The sequence below is a fragment of the Camelus dromedarius genome, chromosome 10, assembly GCF_036321535.1.
Source record: "Camelus dromedarius isolate mCamDro1 chromosome 10, mCamDro1.pat, whole genome shotgun sequence".
Lineage (NCBI taxonomy): Eukaryota > Metazoa > Chordata > Mammalia > Artiodactyla > Camelidae > Camelus > Camelus dromedarius.
The window spans coordinates 33347587-33362356 of NC_087445.1; positions in this window are offsets into that span (position 1 = coordinate 33347587).

Consider the following 14770-nt stretch of genomic DNA (forward strand, 5'->3'; position numbering starts at 1 on the left):
CTGCCTTCTCCCCAGCACGTTTTCCCCGCTCATCGGAATGCAGGGCCCAGCCTCCCGGATTCCTGAAAGGCGCGCCCCGCCCCAAAGCGACCTGAGGTCTCCAGCAACAATCGAGGGGCTTGTCTGCCAAGTGCTCGGGCCCAACTTAGAGAGTCCTATTCAGGGCCCCAAGAGAAGCGCTCAAGAAAAGTGGCCCCGACAGGAGGAGGTCACCGTTGAGGGGCTCCGGGAGCATTAAACCCTCGCTACGCGGCCTTGATATTGGTCCTTAAACACACATGCCAAGCCAAGCCCGGACAATACCCGGCTCCCAGAAAGGAAGCAAAGAAACAATTGCATTTCTGTGGCCGGAGGACTGAGGACAACAGAGAGGAGGCAAAGCCAGCCAGGATGTATGGACCTGAAATAATGAGATCAGATGGGGGAGGGCGAACGTCAGCCCTATTCAAGGAAGCCATCAATAAAAGATGCTTTGCGCGAGGCAGATCGGTGGGTTTTACAGCGGACCAAGTGGTAGTTCTGGAGCATGGTGTGATAGATCTTGTTTTTTTTTTTAATGCTAATGAGCTAATGTTTAGAAAGGACTCCAGGCTCCAGAGGAATAGATACTAACTGTGGACTAAATAGGTATTTGAGTGTTTTGTGATGAATGTGACTGATGAATGAAATAGGAATACAGGCACCCACACCTTCACTCGAGGCTCACGAACAAAGGTATTCGTGTTGAATTTACATTTTATTATGACGCACTTTCCTAGTCACATACTGCTCTCTATAACGGAGGCAACTCATTCTGCTTACTCATGCAGTGTACCCGTGTAGTTCCTTGTTATCTGGATCAGAGACTTGCAGTGTTCGGGTAAGGGTGAAGGATTTGTTAACACACGTAAGTGTATTTTTTTTTTTAAATACCTTGGTTGCTTGCTTGATACAGAATCCTGGAAGTGGGCAGAATTCCTGCTGGCACGGTAATATTTCCCACCTTCCTGCCCTGCTCACTCCCCCAGTTTACAGTACACCTGCCCCTACTCCGTGAAATGAAGCCAAGGAGGAGTTGAAGACCTGTAAGTGACCAGAGTCCTCTGCCTCGAGGTCCCAGCAAGCAGGAGCACTGAATCTTAGTATTTCTTACCCGATTTTCACCTCTTTCCCATGGCTCTGACTTCCACGGAGCTTACTAAAGAGGAATCATAAAGGAGAAAAGAAGACAGGTTTTCTGAGGAGGAGGGGTGATCTGGTGACCATTTTTGGTTCACACACGTTTCTCAGAGAGAAAGGATGTGGTAGTTAGGGCACTGTCCGTGGGAAGAAACTTGTCTGTGCACTGTTTGCCATTTTCACATCACTGATGCTCTCCAGTCTTGGAGTCCAGTGGTCCATGGGATGAAGCAAACTTTTGTTGGGTGAAACCTTCAGAACAAGTCTATTATCATCAAAGAAACTAATCCATCTTGTCTTTGCTTGTGATTCTTGTCCGCACACCTTCTTGGATCTTGGTGTTTTCTATTTATAGGCTTTGACCATGTCCAGCTGGTGGTGGGTGTAGGTGGTTGTCATCTGCACAGTCTCCTTCCTCTCTGCCTCGCTGACTCCACATGGCTCTGCTCAGGCAGGTCACATGACCACTGGGGCACATGACCAGGCCAATTATATTCTGTCTTTCAGGAGCTGGGATCTTCAGGGGAGATGGAGAGCAGAGGACATTGATCAAGGTGTCTAATGAGCATATGCTATGGAAAGGCTCCCTCGGAGCATGATCCCTGAAGCTGTCCTATGGCTGGTACCTGCCAATGCCTGTTGTTCAGGTCTCCTCCATTCTGGGGCTGCTCCATTTCCCCTTCAAAACCTTTTTTTAGTTGCTTAACTTAAATACATTGTTTCATAAGTCATACAGAAGACAACAGTTTAGGAACTAATTTTTTTATGAAATAGAACACAGATCCAGAAAAGTGCATAAGAATGTATTACAAATAATTATAAAGTGAGTATATGTACATGGTTACCACCTGTGTGAGAAAGGAGAATATTACCAGTGTGCCTAGAAGCCCTCACCTCTCCCACTGGGTGACCCTCCTTAATGATGACAACCATCTCGCTCTCCCCTAATCACTAGACTGACCTGCTAGCATTATATATATATACATATATTCCTTTTTCATTATAGGGTATTACAAGGTATTGAATATAGTTCCCTGTTCTATACAGGACCTTGTTGTTTATCTGTTTTATATATAGTAGTTTATATCTGCTAATCCCAAACTCCTAGTTTAGCCTTCTGCACCTCCTTTCCACCCTGGTAACCATAAGTTTGTTTTCTTCATCTATGAGTCTTGTTTTATAAATAAGTTTATTCGTGTCATTTTTTTAGATTCCATGTATAACTGATATCATGTGGTATTTTTCTTTCTCTGTCTGACTGACTTCACTTAGTATGACAATTTCCAGGTCCAACTGTGTTGCAGCAAATAGCAATATTTTATTTTTTATGGCTGAGTAGTATTCCATTGTATATATATTACAACTACTTATCCAGTCATCTGTCAGTGGACATTTAGGTTGCTTCCATGACATGCTGCAGCTTCTTGATAATCATTTGCTTGCTTCATTTTATGGTTTTATCATCTATATATGCACCCCTACATGTTATTGTTTAATTTTGTCTGTTTTTGAAATTTATGTGAGAGGAGTCTTTTTGTCTGCTCACTGTTTTGTTGGTGAAAGTCATGCCTGTTAAGATGTATAGAGATAGTTGATCAGTTTCACTGCCGTACAGCAGTACCTTTGTGAACATACCTCAGTTGTCGGTTCCATCCCAGATGAACATTTGCATTCTTTGCACTGGGGCTTTACAAACAGTGCTGCTATGAGCATCCTTATAAATGTCTCCCAATGTCTCTCTAGTGAAAATCCCTAGGAGTGGAATTGCTGGGGCATAGCATATGTATGTCTTCATCTTTACTAGACAGTGTTACACTGTTTTTCCAGTCATTAAGCCAGTTTTGCATTTCCTACGAGCACCAGATGAGAGATCTTTTTATTTTCCAGACTTCGTATTTCCAGCTTCTTTAAACTTTTGCCCATCTGGTGGCTTAATTTGATTGTAATTCCCTGATGACTAATGAGGCATGCACCTTTCCAAATCTTTATTGGCCATTTTGTTTCTGAAAATTAATTACCATGTCTCATGTGCATGTGTGTATTTGAATAGTTTAGATTCCTTGAAGTGATCAAAATATCAAGTTTTATGTTTCTATTCAACCGTCAAATTCAAGAAAAATTGTCATTTTTCTGGTGTTCAAATTTCTGTTGCGTTTGTTGTTTATATTTACCTCAACAGACAGCATTTTTTTAATTTGAGGAGCTAGTTATAAATTCTTATTCTTGAAATTATTTCATTTGACTTTCACTAGAAGAGCTAACTTCATTAAAACCTGATATTAATCCCTGATCTTGGTAATGACAATGCACATCTTGATGCCTACTAAATGGCATTTTACCCACAGATGCTAGCCTAAAACTGAGCAGCTAGCCTCCAAAAGAGGCCTGCAGCACAGTGAATTGGGATTCTTCCTTGATGTGGTGGATTTGTTTGTTTACATCCAAGAGGCAATTTGCCTCTTTTATTTTATAACAAATATAGAGTATCAGCCAGCAACATTTACACAACTATATTTCAGTACTCACCAAACTTCTTCTCTCTCCTCACTCACCACCAGTTTCTTTTTTTTTTTGGAAATACAGTCAGTTACAATGTGTCAATCTCTGGTGTACAGCACAATGTCCCAGTCATGCAAATACATACATGTATTCATTTTCTTTTTTTTTCCATTAAAGGTTATTGTAAGATATTGAACATAGTTCCCTGTGCTATACAAAAGAAACTTTAAAACCTATTTTTATGCATAGTGGTGGCCATTTGTAAATCTCAAACTTCAAATTTATCCTCTCCTACCCTCTTTCCCCAGTAACCATAAGACTGTTTACTATGTCTGCGAGTCTGTTTGTGTTTTGTAGATGAGTTCATAGTGTCTTTTTTTTTTTAGATTCCACATATGAATGATATCATGTGGTATATTTCTTTCTCTTTCTGGCTTACTTCACTTAGAATGACATCCTCCAGGTCCATCCATGTTGCTGCAAATGGCATTATTTTATTCTTTTTTATGGCAGAGTGGTATTCCTTTGTGTAAATATACCACAACTTCTTAATCCAGTCATGTGTTGATGGACATTTAGGTTGCTTCCATGTCTTGGAATTTTGGTTCTCTCCTCTCCCTTGGCTTAATGGATAAAAGGATAATGAGGGAGTATAAGACATAATTACAATAAGGAACTTCTGGATGCTGAAACTTTGGGCTATGGTTGGATTCTTTTCTAGCCTGGGCGGGGTGGACCATCTAGAACAGAGATGGCAAACAGGTTTCATTTCACACGTCGACTCCAAATGACGGCAGTACTGCGTGGAAACTGACCAAAGCCATGCCTGGGCTCTGTGGGGAACAGAGTCATGATGAATTAGTCACATCTGCCATAGCTTGGGCTGGAAAGTTGCAGGACTTAGGTCACCTGCAGTCTAGAGCAGTGATTCTGCAGCTCACCTTTGGACTCATCCGGGGAATTCTTACAGGGACCAAGTCCAGGTTCCAACCCAAACCAATTACATCAGCAACTCTGGGAGTGGTCAAGGTATCAGTATTTCTGAGACTCCAGGGAGATTCCATTGTGCAGTTAGGTTCAAGAGCCGTAGATGGAGAGCAGTGTCTCTCAACCTTTTTTTCATCATCGCGCTCTACAGAGGAACCTTTTTAAGATGTATCCTTTTCCTAACTCCCACTCCCCGGCCCCTGGCAATTTTCATACCAAAAATATGCTGTATATATGTTTGTGTACTGTGTGCAGATCTATGCTTTATACATAAAGAGGGTAAGATTTTGTCATTCTTCCCACCCCAAGAATCGATTTTTGCCCCCGTGGAGGCAATATCAGCTCTGTTGAGGATGCGTGCTCTGGAGAATAAGAATCACATTTAGAGAACTGTTCATAATGACAAAAATATGACTTGGTAGCATTTGAGATTCAGGAGTGTTTTTATTTATTTCTTTCTATTGAAGTTAGGTCAGTTACAATGGGTCAGTCCCTGGTGTACAGTACAATGTCCCAGTCATGCATATATATGTACATATATATTCATTTTCATAGTTTTTTTCCATTAAAGGTTAGGGAGTGTTAATTTACTCAATGAAGGCAAAATACCTCCGTAACACAATAGTGGTGGTATAAAATTAAGTGCTGTGGCCACTGATCCACTTGGTTATGTGGTTAATAGTTTTGAGAAATAATTAAGGGATACTGTTAATTGAGCAGAGGGCTCTAGCAGATGTGATGATCCCCTGCTGCTAGATAAGTACTGAAGGGAAGTGGGAATGTTTACATTTCTAGCAAAACAAACTGCTTCTATCATAAATAATTCCTCATTTCACAGTGAATATTTCTATTTTCCAGTATTAACAAAATCGGTATTTTTTTTTTCTGATGGAGTTTTGTGCTTTATGATAGTGTTTGATTGTTTTTCTGTTACTCACCAGGGATTTTTTAAAAATATTTTTATTTTATTTTATTTCTAATAAAGATACTGGAGATTGAACCCAGGACCTCCTGCATGCTAAGTAAGCATGTGCTTTACCACTGAGCTCTACCCACCCCTTCCCCTACTCACCAGTTTAATAAAAGTCTTAGCGTGATTTTTAATGGAGAGAGGGCATTTACTCATCTGTTACCTACAGTGGTCTTTATCATTATATATTTTCATCTTTACAACTGAAAAAACTTGGTATTTCTTGAGATGCTCTGAATCAATACCAATTTAAAGGGTTATAAGTAAGTGAAGGGACACACATTAGGGCCTGGGAGGTCTCATTGTTCTCTCTGTTCCCTTAAGTGCCTCCTCCCGTCTTCCGTGGCGGGTTCACCCTGACACTCCCTTGCCCTGTCACCTTGAGCAAGTCATTTAACCCATCTGTGCCTTGATTTCATCTTTCTTCTGAAAAATTGAAAAATATTTTCTCTGCCACACAGGTTTCCAGGAAGAATCAATATGGAGGGCTGTTTGGTGAAAGTCGAAAGGTGTGCACAACTGAAAGGTAGGAGTGAGACAATACCATTTAGCAAGTATTTATTCGTTGCCCACATTTCTGTCATTAACCTTGGCCTCTGGAGCCCCCAGATGAATGAGACACCAGCTCTTCCCTCCCTGAGCTCACACTGACAGCCTCCTGCTGACAAGTCTTAGCTGGCAGTTTTCACTACATGTGCATTCTTGTCCCCACAAAAGAGAAGAGGTGGGCAAGCCATCAGATGGGAGCCAAGTAAGAAATAGTCAGGCACACTGAGTATTGTACATAGTTGAGGAATTGCAATTACAAAAAGTTTTTTTGGGGGGAGAAGGTAATTGGGTTTGTTTATTTTTATTGGAGGTACTGGGGATTGAACCCAGAACCTTGTATTTGCTAAGCATGTGCTCTACCACTGAGCTATACACTCCCCAGCAAGGAACTGCAGTTTAGAACTGTCTTTTTGGTTTTTTGAATCACTGACATTCTCAGTGTTAAAAGAAATGATCACAGAGCAGCTCTGTCACCACTGGGCTCTTTATTCGTCTACCAACACTGTGTTGATCAGTACTGGGTTCTTGATTCTAATGTAAGCCCATTGAAGGCAGGCACCTATGGGCTCCTTAGTGGGCCTCTTGGTCCCCAGATCTCTGCTCCCAGTCACGCGCCCCTGGAGGAAAGCAATGCTAGGAGATGGATATTGCACAGTTGGTGAGGCAGACGGATGAGTGGAGTGACATGTCTTATAAATGTCAATGTCATTCTTTAAGAACTGTGTCATCTTAAGCTCTCATCTGAAATGGCCAGTTCCCATTTCCCTCTCTGGTTCGTCTCGAGCAAATCCTGCCATGATCTGGAGGAGCAGGGCTGACACTCTTCTTTCTAACATCCCAGTATTTCTTTGCCCTCCTGCCCTCACCTCTTTCTTCTTCCCTCTGAAGCTCTGTGGCAGTGGCTTTTAGGACTCCCCTTTAGTGACCCAGAGAAGTGAAATGATAGTTCTTTAAGCTGAAGCTGCTGTCAGAACACCAGAGAGCTGAGGATTCGTAGGACAATCTGCCATGAAGCCCCGGTCAGAGCAGCCCTATTGCGGAGGGGAGAGAAGCCAGTCAGTGCCCAGCCTGGGCTCAGCGGTCGCAGTCTTGAGAGTGCATCTGGGAGCCTGAGAAAAGCCAGCCAGACACAGGGAGGGGGCAGCTGAAGGAGTGGCGTAACCAAGAGCCCCTTGGTCACCTCAGCCCGGGGCGACATGCAGTTTGCCGCCAGAGGCCCCCTTGGTCGGGTCTCCCAGGAGGCCTTGAAGACCTTTCCAGTTCTCGCAATTTAAAAGCACCATCTTTCTGTCCCACACTCTCAAAAATGCAAGCAAAGCATTTCAGCCAGTCTAAGTGGCAGGGCTCCCAGGCCCGAGCCCATCTGTGGTGGAGTGTTTCAAACCCTGTCCTAATGGAGAGAGGACACACAGGCCAGCTGGTCAGCGCTGGGGCCTGGGGACGCGGGGTGAGGCAGGCGGTCCCAGCTTTGCTGCTGGCAAGAAGACCCACAGGCTGACATTTTAATGATGGTCTCTTCCCCTCCGAGGGGCCTGTTTTCTCCTCTCGTGGCCTCCTTAGAGTTCAGCATGTCTTAATTGGGTCAGATAGCCGACCCACACAGGACAGACCAAGAAGCTCATGGGTTGTCACAGCTGTAATTTATTTCAGGTTCTTAAGAGCGTTCAGCAAATCACACACAACCTCAGGGAAAGTGCACTGACGGGGCACTTTCAAAGTGCACTCCAAATTCGAGTCACTGGCCAAAGGGTCCTCCGCATTTCATTTTGTCAGAGATTGCATTGGGTGCTCTTTGATAAAGGGCAGCCACTTCCTCTCCTGATTGAATCGTCAGTTTCACATTTTAATAACTTAGGTAAATCTGCTATCATTTTTGCTGCACTTAAGGTTGGCTGTTGACCTAGAACACGCTAATAATTTGGGGAGAGGGAGATAAAGCCTCCTAGAGATGTAGCCAGTTCCTACAGCAGGTCTCAGGAGAGCAGGTGAGCTGCTCCCTCTGCCCGGTGAGGCACTGCCGTCCCCTCCCTGCTCCTGTGCCAAGTGTCACCTGCTCCCACTAACTTCCTTCCATGTTCTCAGAACTAGGCTTTCCCCCTCTCCTCCCACTAAGGACAAGGACGTTCTCGCCATGTCCCCAAACCCTACCCTGGCCTCAAAGGACAGCAGAGTGTAGTCTGATTAGCACCTTAGTATTGAAATGTTGACCTCCTCTGGCTGAAAAGTCATTTTCTAAATTGTTGCCAAAATAGAACCTTAACCGTCATTTGTGAACATATTGAAATAAATGGAGCTAGCCAGCTAATCATGACAGCTCTTGTCCTGTCATTCAGGGTAACAGTTGGACATCTTTGAGCACACTTGTGCATCAGAGTATGGAACCTGTGGGTAGGATGAAGCTCCAGAGAAAAGCTTCCCAGCCTGCATTCTGCAGAGTGTTAGAGTATTTAATACGTGTTAGCAGGAGTTCCTTGAAATAAAGTGTTTCATAGACCAATAGGTTTGGGAACCACTGAATACAGATGTCCCTCTTGGAGATTGTCAGTGCAAATTTCTGTACTTCAGACTCTGAGGAGCCACACAGAAAAGAAAACTTTCTTTTTACCTAGCATTTTCCAATGGCCCCAGAACCTTGTACCCAGATACCCTGGGAAAACGCAATTGTGGGGGAGGAAGGAATAGGACATTCTGACTAAGAAGATGTTAATAATTGAGGATGGATGCGAGTGAACCTTGTTAAGTGGAGCTCAGCTATGAGTATACAGGGCCATCTTGGACTTGAACGTAAAGGGTTGCCTGCCTAGCATTTTCTGGGTTTACATGTTCCGTGCACTGTGCTAAGTTCTTTACTTACGCCGAATCTCATTTATTTTATTTTAAATCCTTACTGTTTATTTTTAAAACTATTTCATAATAAGTATCCAAAAGATTTCATAATTAAAGAGAAAAATATCTGAGCCTAGCATATCTTCTTTTAACTTCTTTTTTTGTATATATATATATTTTTATTGAAGTATAGTCAGTTTACAATGTTGTGTCAATTTCTGGTGTACAGCATAATGCTTCAGTCATACATGAACATACATATATTCATTTTCATATTCTTTTTCATCATAAGTTACTACAGGATATTGACTATAGTTCCCTGTGCTATACAGCATGAACTTGTTGTTTATCTATTTTATGTGTATCAGTATCTACAAATCTCGAACTCCTAATTTATCCCTTCCCACTCCCTTCCCCCTAGGTAACCATAAGTTTGTTTTCTATGTCTGTGAGTCAGTTTCTGTTTTGTAAATAAGTTCATTTGTCTTTTTTTTTTTTTTTTCGATTCCACATATAAGTGATGTCATACGGTATTTTTCTTTCTCTTTCTGGCTTTCTTTCTCTCTGTTTCATCACTTAGAATGACAATCTCCAGGTCCATCCATGTTGCTGTAAATGGCATTATTTTATTATTTTTTATGGCTGAGTAGTATTCCATTGTATAAATAATTGATAAATAACTTCTTTATCCAGTCATCTGTTGATGGATATTTACGTTGTTTCCATGTCTTGGCTATTGTAAATAGTGCTGCTATGAACGTTGGAGCTCATGTTTATTTTAGTCATTACAACAACCCCACAGACAGGTCCTTTGCACACCCAATTTTATAACTAAGGAAGAGAGAGATAAAGTAACTTTGCCAAGGTCACATAGTCTTTAAATGAGTGGACAAGTGAGTACTAGAGTTCAGGTCTGCCTGTCACCGAGGTTTGTGTCCTTAACTTCATATCCTTGGGCTGCCCTGGCAACGATTTGAATAAAGAGTAGTGCCTTTGATCATCTTGATCCAAGTAGACAAACATTCTCCCAAGGGGGCTCTGGAATTAAGAAGGCAGTGGCCTTTCCTGCTCTCACCCCACCCATTCCAGCCATTGTGACCTGCTTGGAATCAGTGTCCACTAAAGTGGCAGATCTGATTTGGTCAGTATCTCCAGTGACAGGAGCCAAGTGGAGAATTCGGGCCTGTTGTTCTTGTAATTCTGTTCTTGAATTTACTCTGCACTTCACACACTGGGAACAGAAGCAGAATCCCTAGCTGTGAGCCTCAGAATGAAGACTTACAATCACTCACAGCATTGTTACTTGACAGGAACTGAGGCATCATCCAGTCCTGTGTTACCCTAAGTGTGGTCCCCAGCCTAGCCACATCCGCATCACATGGGTATTTGATAGAAAGCCAGATGCTTGGGCCCTACTTCATACCTGCTGAATCAGAATCTCTGGGGAGGGAGTCCAAGAAACTGTGTTTTAACAAGGCCTTCAGAGCATTCTTATATGTACCCTAGCCCAGGTCTCTCGTTTTATAGATGAGGAAACTGTCCTGCAGAGTTCAAGTGATTTACCAAGTTCCTACAGAGCAAGCAGTGGGAGAACCAGGTGGAATGGATAACTGTTGGGTTTTATCTGCCCAACCTCCATAAACCTTTCAGATTTTAGTAACCGTCCCCAGATTCTCCTTGGGGCATCCTCCCTCCTCTTCTTTCTGCTCACGTGGTTTGGGTAGGGCTCACCCCATGCTCCCAGATTTCAAGGTGGGTGCATGACCCAGGCTGGTCATTACTGATTTGACATCACTCTGACACCAAGCTGGCCTCAGAGGTGTGGTTCAGGGACCGGCCTATGGCTCCAGCCAGGCCCATGAGAGTGGGTTATGGGAATTTTCTGGACTCTGGGGAAAGAGGATCTTTCTTTCCAGTGAGATTGATCTTGGCGAGGGTGAGGGGGGGGCGTGACCTGGGTACTGTGAAGCCCACACAAAGAGAAGTCGTCATGCACCTCATGCCTCTGGCCTTGTGTTCCCCACTTTGAGCTCCCAAACCTTGGTTTGCACTGTAGCTAGACTTTGGTTAGTCCAGGTACCTACTTCAGTAGCACCCAGGGGAGACTGTTAACTCAGCACTTTATGGTGGCAGACTTGATAACATGACCCCCTCCCTCTGGCTTGAGAATTACATGCGCTTGACTAAACATGGTAATATTCATTGAGTGCTAAAAGCCGAAACACAGGCTCTGATGGGAATCCTCCAGTCCTTCTTACCAAGGACGTCGTCATAATTCTTCACCAACATGGCCAAGGTGCCAGTGCTAGTGTGGACTCCCCTGCTAAACAGAAGGACAGTTGCCAGATATTGCTGTGGAATTCCCTTAAACACACTCTTGAAAGGAGATTCTAGGATTTTCTGGTAATCACTATTTGTCTGATACTATGTCCATTATAAAATACTTTAAAATATCCTCACTTTGAAATAACAATCTTCAGTACTGTTTCCCCCCGATCAGTAAATGGTCTGGACTCCAGAAAGCCTTTGTCTCACCCTTCCTATAAAAGCCTAAGAACACACTTGCTGGGCATGACGCGCCAGGTGCTGTGCTGAACCTTTGGTAGGTCTCGTCTCATAATCCTCGAAAGAGCCCTTTGAGGGAGCAGTGATGTTAGCTAGCATCCTGTGAGCACATAGCCAGACACTATTGTAAGCACTCAAAGCACATTAACTCAATTTGTTTTCCCATCCTCTTATGAGGGTTCCATAATTAGCAAGCAGCATCAGAGAGTAGCTTCAGACCTCGGCCACCTAACACAGATTATTTACTTAACCACTGTAGAGTATTGCCTGCAAGGTTCTGGAGCAGCAAAGCTGGCAGGAGGTGAGACCAAGGACCCACCTCCTTTCCATGTCCTCTCCAGGCTAGTGAACTAAATACATTTCAGGTTAGAATCCTCAGTAGTAAAACAGGGGCAAAAAATCGGTGATTTTTTAAGTTTCTTTTGAATCTATTCTAAATAGATGGAATATAGAATTTTTTTTTTTTCCCCACTGCCTCTAGAGCAATGAGGCACCTGGAATTTCCTAAGTTTTCAGAAGTGGCAACCTGGTCGGAAGATGAAATTAGGACACCTGAAACTCCACTTAATATAGCCAGCATGCTGTATTTATTTGGATTACAGGCTTATTCGGAGTAGATTTTAGAAGCTGGAAGTTAATAGATGTCGTAAGAATGCCCTCTCCCAGAATCTACCCCTGGTGTCTCCAAGATACAGGCTGTTGTTTTGAGGGTGTGGGAAAGGAAGAAACTCCTGCTCGTGGAGATCCTGCTTTGGATTTGGTTTGGTATTAAAGGACTTGGCTCTTGCTAAATTTTAGAGGTTATCTCATCCTCCAGGTAAGCCCAGCAGACTCTGACAGCAAGTGTGTACATTACAGAGAAAGTACCAGTGCGCAGCCCTGAATCTAAATCATTTAGCTAAAGGCCTTTTCCACTTGTAATAAGATTTTGGACTTTATTTTAATCAGCAGGCTCTTCCTTTGAGCAAAATCTCAAATCTCTTAGGAAGGTCATGCTACCTTTGCCTTGCCAGTCTTGGGAGAGAAAGTGGAGTTCTCTGGAAAAAGCAGCCACTTAAGAAGCAGTTGATTGACTATTGCTCTGGATTTGGTTCACTCAGCTGAGCATCTGCGGATGCTCAGTAGATCAGATCTACTCGCTACATGATGTGCAGGGAGTATGAGAAAGCAAAGATAGGTGGTTTTTCAAATTTAGTGGGTTCAACACGGTGGAGGTGGTCTAGCAGGGTAGCAGTGGTCTTCACTCTGCCTTTTTGGTATTAATGTTCACAAACCACAGAATACACAAAGACGGCAGTGACTACATGCCTTTCTCCTTGGGGTAAATTGTTTCAGTATCTGCAGACCCACCATCTTCATCGTACCCTAGTGGCTCAAAGTAACCCTTGGGTTATGACGTCAGTCCCTAATAGACTTTCCAGTTCTTCTTTCTGCCATTTCCCTAATATCCATGGTATTGGGGCTCCTTGAGCTCATCCTTGAAATTGAGTTTTCCTAGATAAATGAGGGAAACTGGAAGAACTGGGCGAGGAAATGACAAACATCATTGAGATCAGTGTTTAGTGAAGAGAACATTGGCCTGAGGGCTCATGACATCTGCTGTCATTGGGTCTTTCAAACTTAGATAAGTTACTTTCCCGTGCTTCTGTAAAAGGGGAAATTCCACCTGCCCTATGTCCTGTGCAGGGATGTTGGAAGGACCAGTTACAATTCTCTGAGCACTCCGAAATAATAGTTTTTCCATCAGAGGTCTGCGAAAGGACTATCATCTACTCCTGCATAAGCCACTTGGGGTTAGTTTGTGTGCTTTCCAGTAACAGGTTTCCCTAGAAAATTTCAGTTGAAAGGATTGGCCCAAAGGGAAACTGGAATCTCCCTGGTGTATCACCAGAGAGACCTTCATGCAGTTGAGTCCCCTAAGCTGTGACTGGCAACAGTCCGTTCTAGATCCAAGTCTACTTGTCAAGGTCTCATTGGCTTAGGCATTCATAGATCTCCACACTGACATTCTAACGTAAATGAAAATCAGCTATTCCCTGATTCTCTACTTTTCATACCATGATTTCTCACTTCTGCTTCTGTGATGTTTCTTTATCTCCCTCTGTCTCCATTAGAACTTTCAACTCTTAATGTTCTCATTACTCACAACATAGGCTCATTCCAAAGCTCATTCATGATCCCCACTCACTCTCACGACCTTTCAGCTTCTGCTCTCCTCTGGTTCTTCCCATACTTTTAAAATTCAACTTCATGAAAGAGAGAGCATTTAATTGGCCCACCTCATTCCTGTGTGGGGAGAGCTTCTTTGTCCAGACCACCTCACAGGCTCTTGTACAAGGTACTGCGCATACATTGATCTTGGATCAGTTGCCAACTCCAAGTTCAACCGAATTAGTCCAGGTTGGGGCATGGGGAGAGCAGGCCTCAGATGGAACAGAATATGCTTTCTAGGTCTATCCCTTACCTGGGGCTTCACCCTGGCCTCACCCTGACAGCTTGAGGTATCAGTGTAGAGGAAACTGCAAAGCAGGGGGTCTAGTTCCGTGAGGAACACATTTGGAGGACACAGAGGTGCCTCAAAGCAGAGCCCCTCCGTGTCATCAAGTATGCGTCAGGCACTGGGAATAAAGGAATAATACTCGGTCCTCTTCTCTTGGAGCGAGTCACATCTCAGGAGGTCAACAAGTAAGACGATGATGATGAGAAACTGGAGGTGATGATTGCAAACTGCTCTCTTCCAGAAGTTTCATGGCGATTGCAGTGTTCGGAGGCTAAATTTCGAGTTGTATTTGTGAGGAAAGGGCTGCCTGAGCATGTTAGTGGATGATAGAGCCGAATTGAAGGTGAGGGGAAAATGACCATGTCTTCTGAGGGGCGTCTCCCCACGACATCGGTTCATGCACGCACACACTGACTTGTTGGTGTAGTCACACTCCCTTACTATGTGCTAGGCTCGGTGCTGGGCTCTGGAACAATATAATTTAAAAAAAAAAAAAAATCCCCTCTCCCTTTCCTGAACTTCCCCCCTAAACCCCTCAAGGTGTTCGGCCTTATGCTCACCTTCACTCAAAGCCTGGTCTTTCCAGCTCCCTCAGTTACTTTGTTTGGTGGAAAGGTCAGAGGAATTGCGTAAGTATCAAGTTTCCTGCCTTGGGCAAAGCCCACAGGAGCCTGGTGATTTGGCGCCCCCCAGGGGTACCCAGTTCTGCTCTGTGA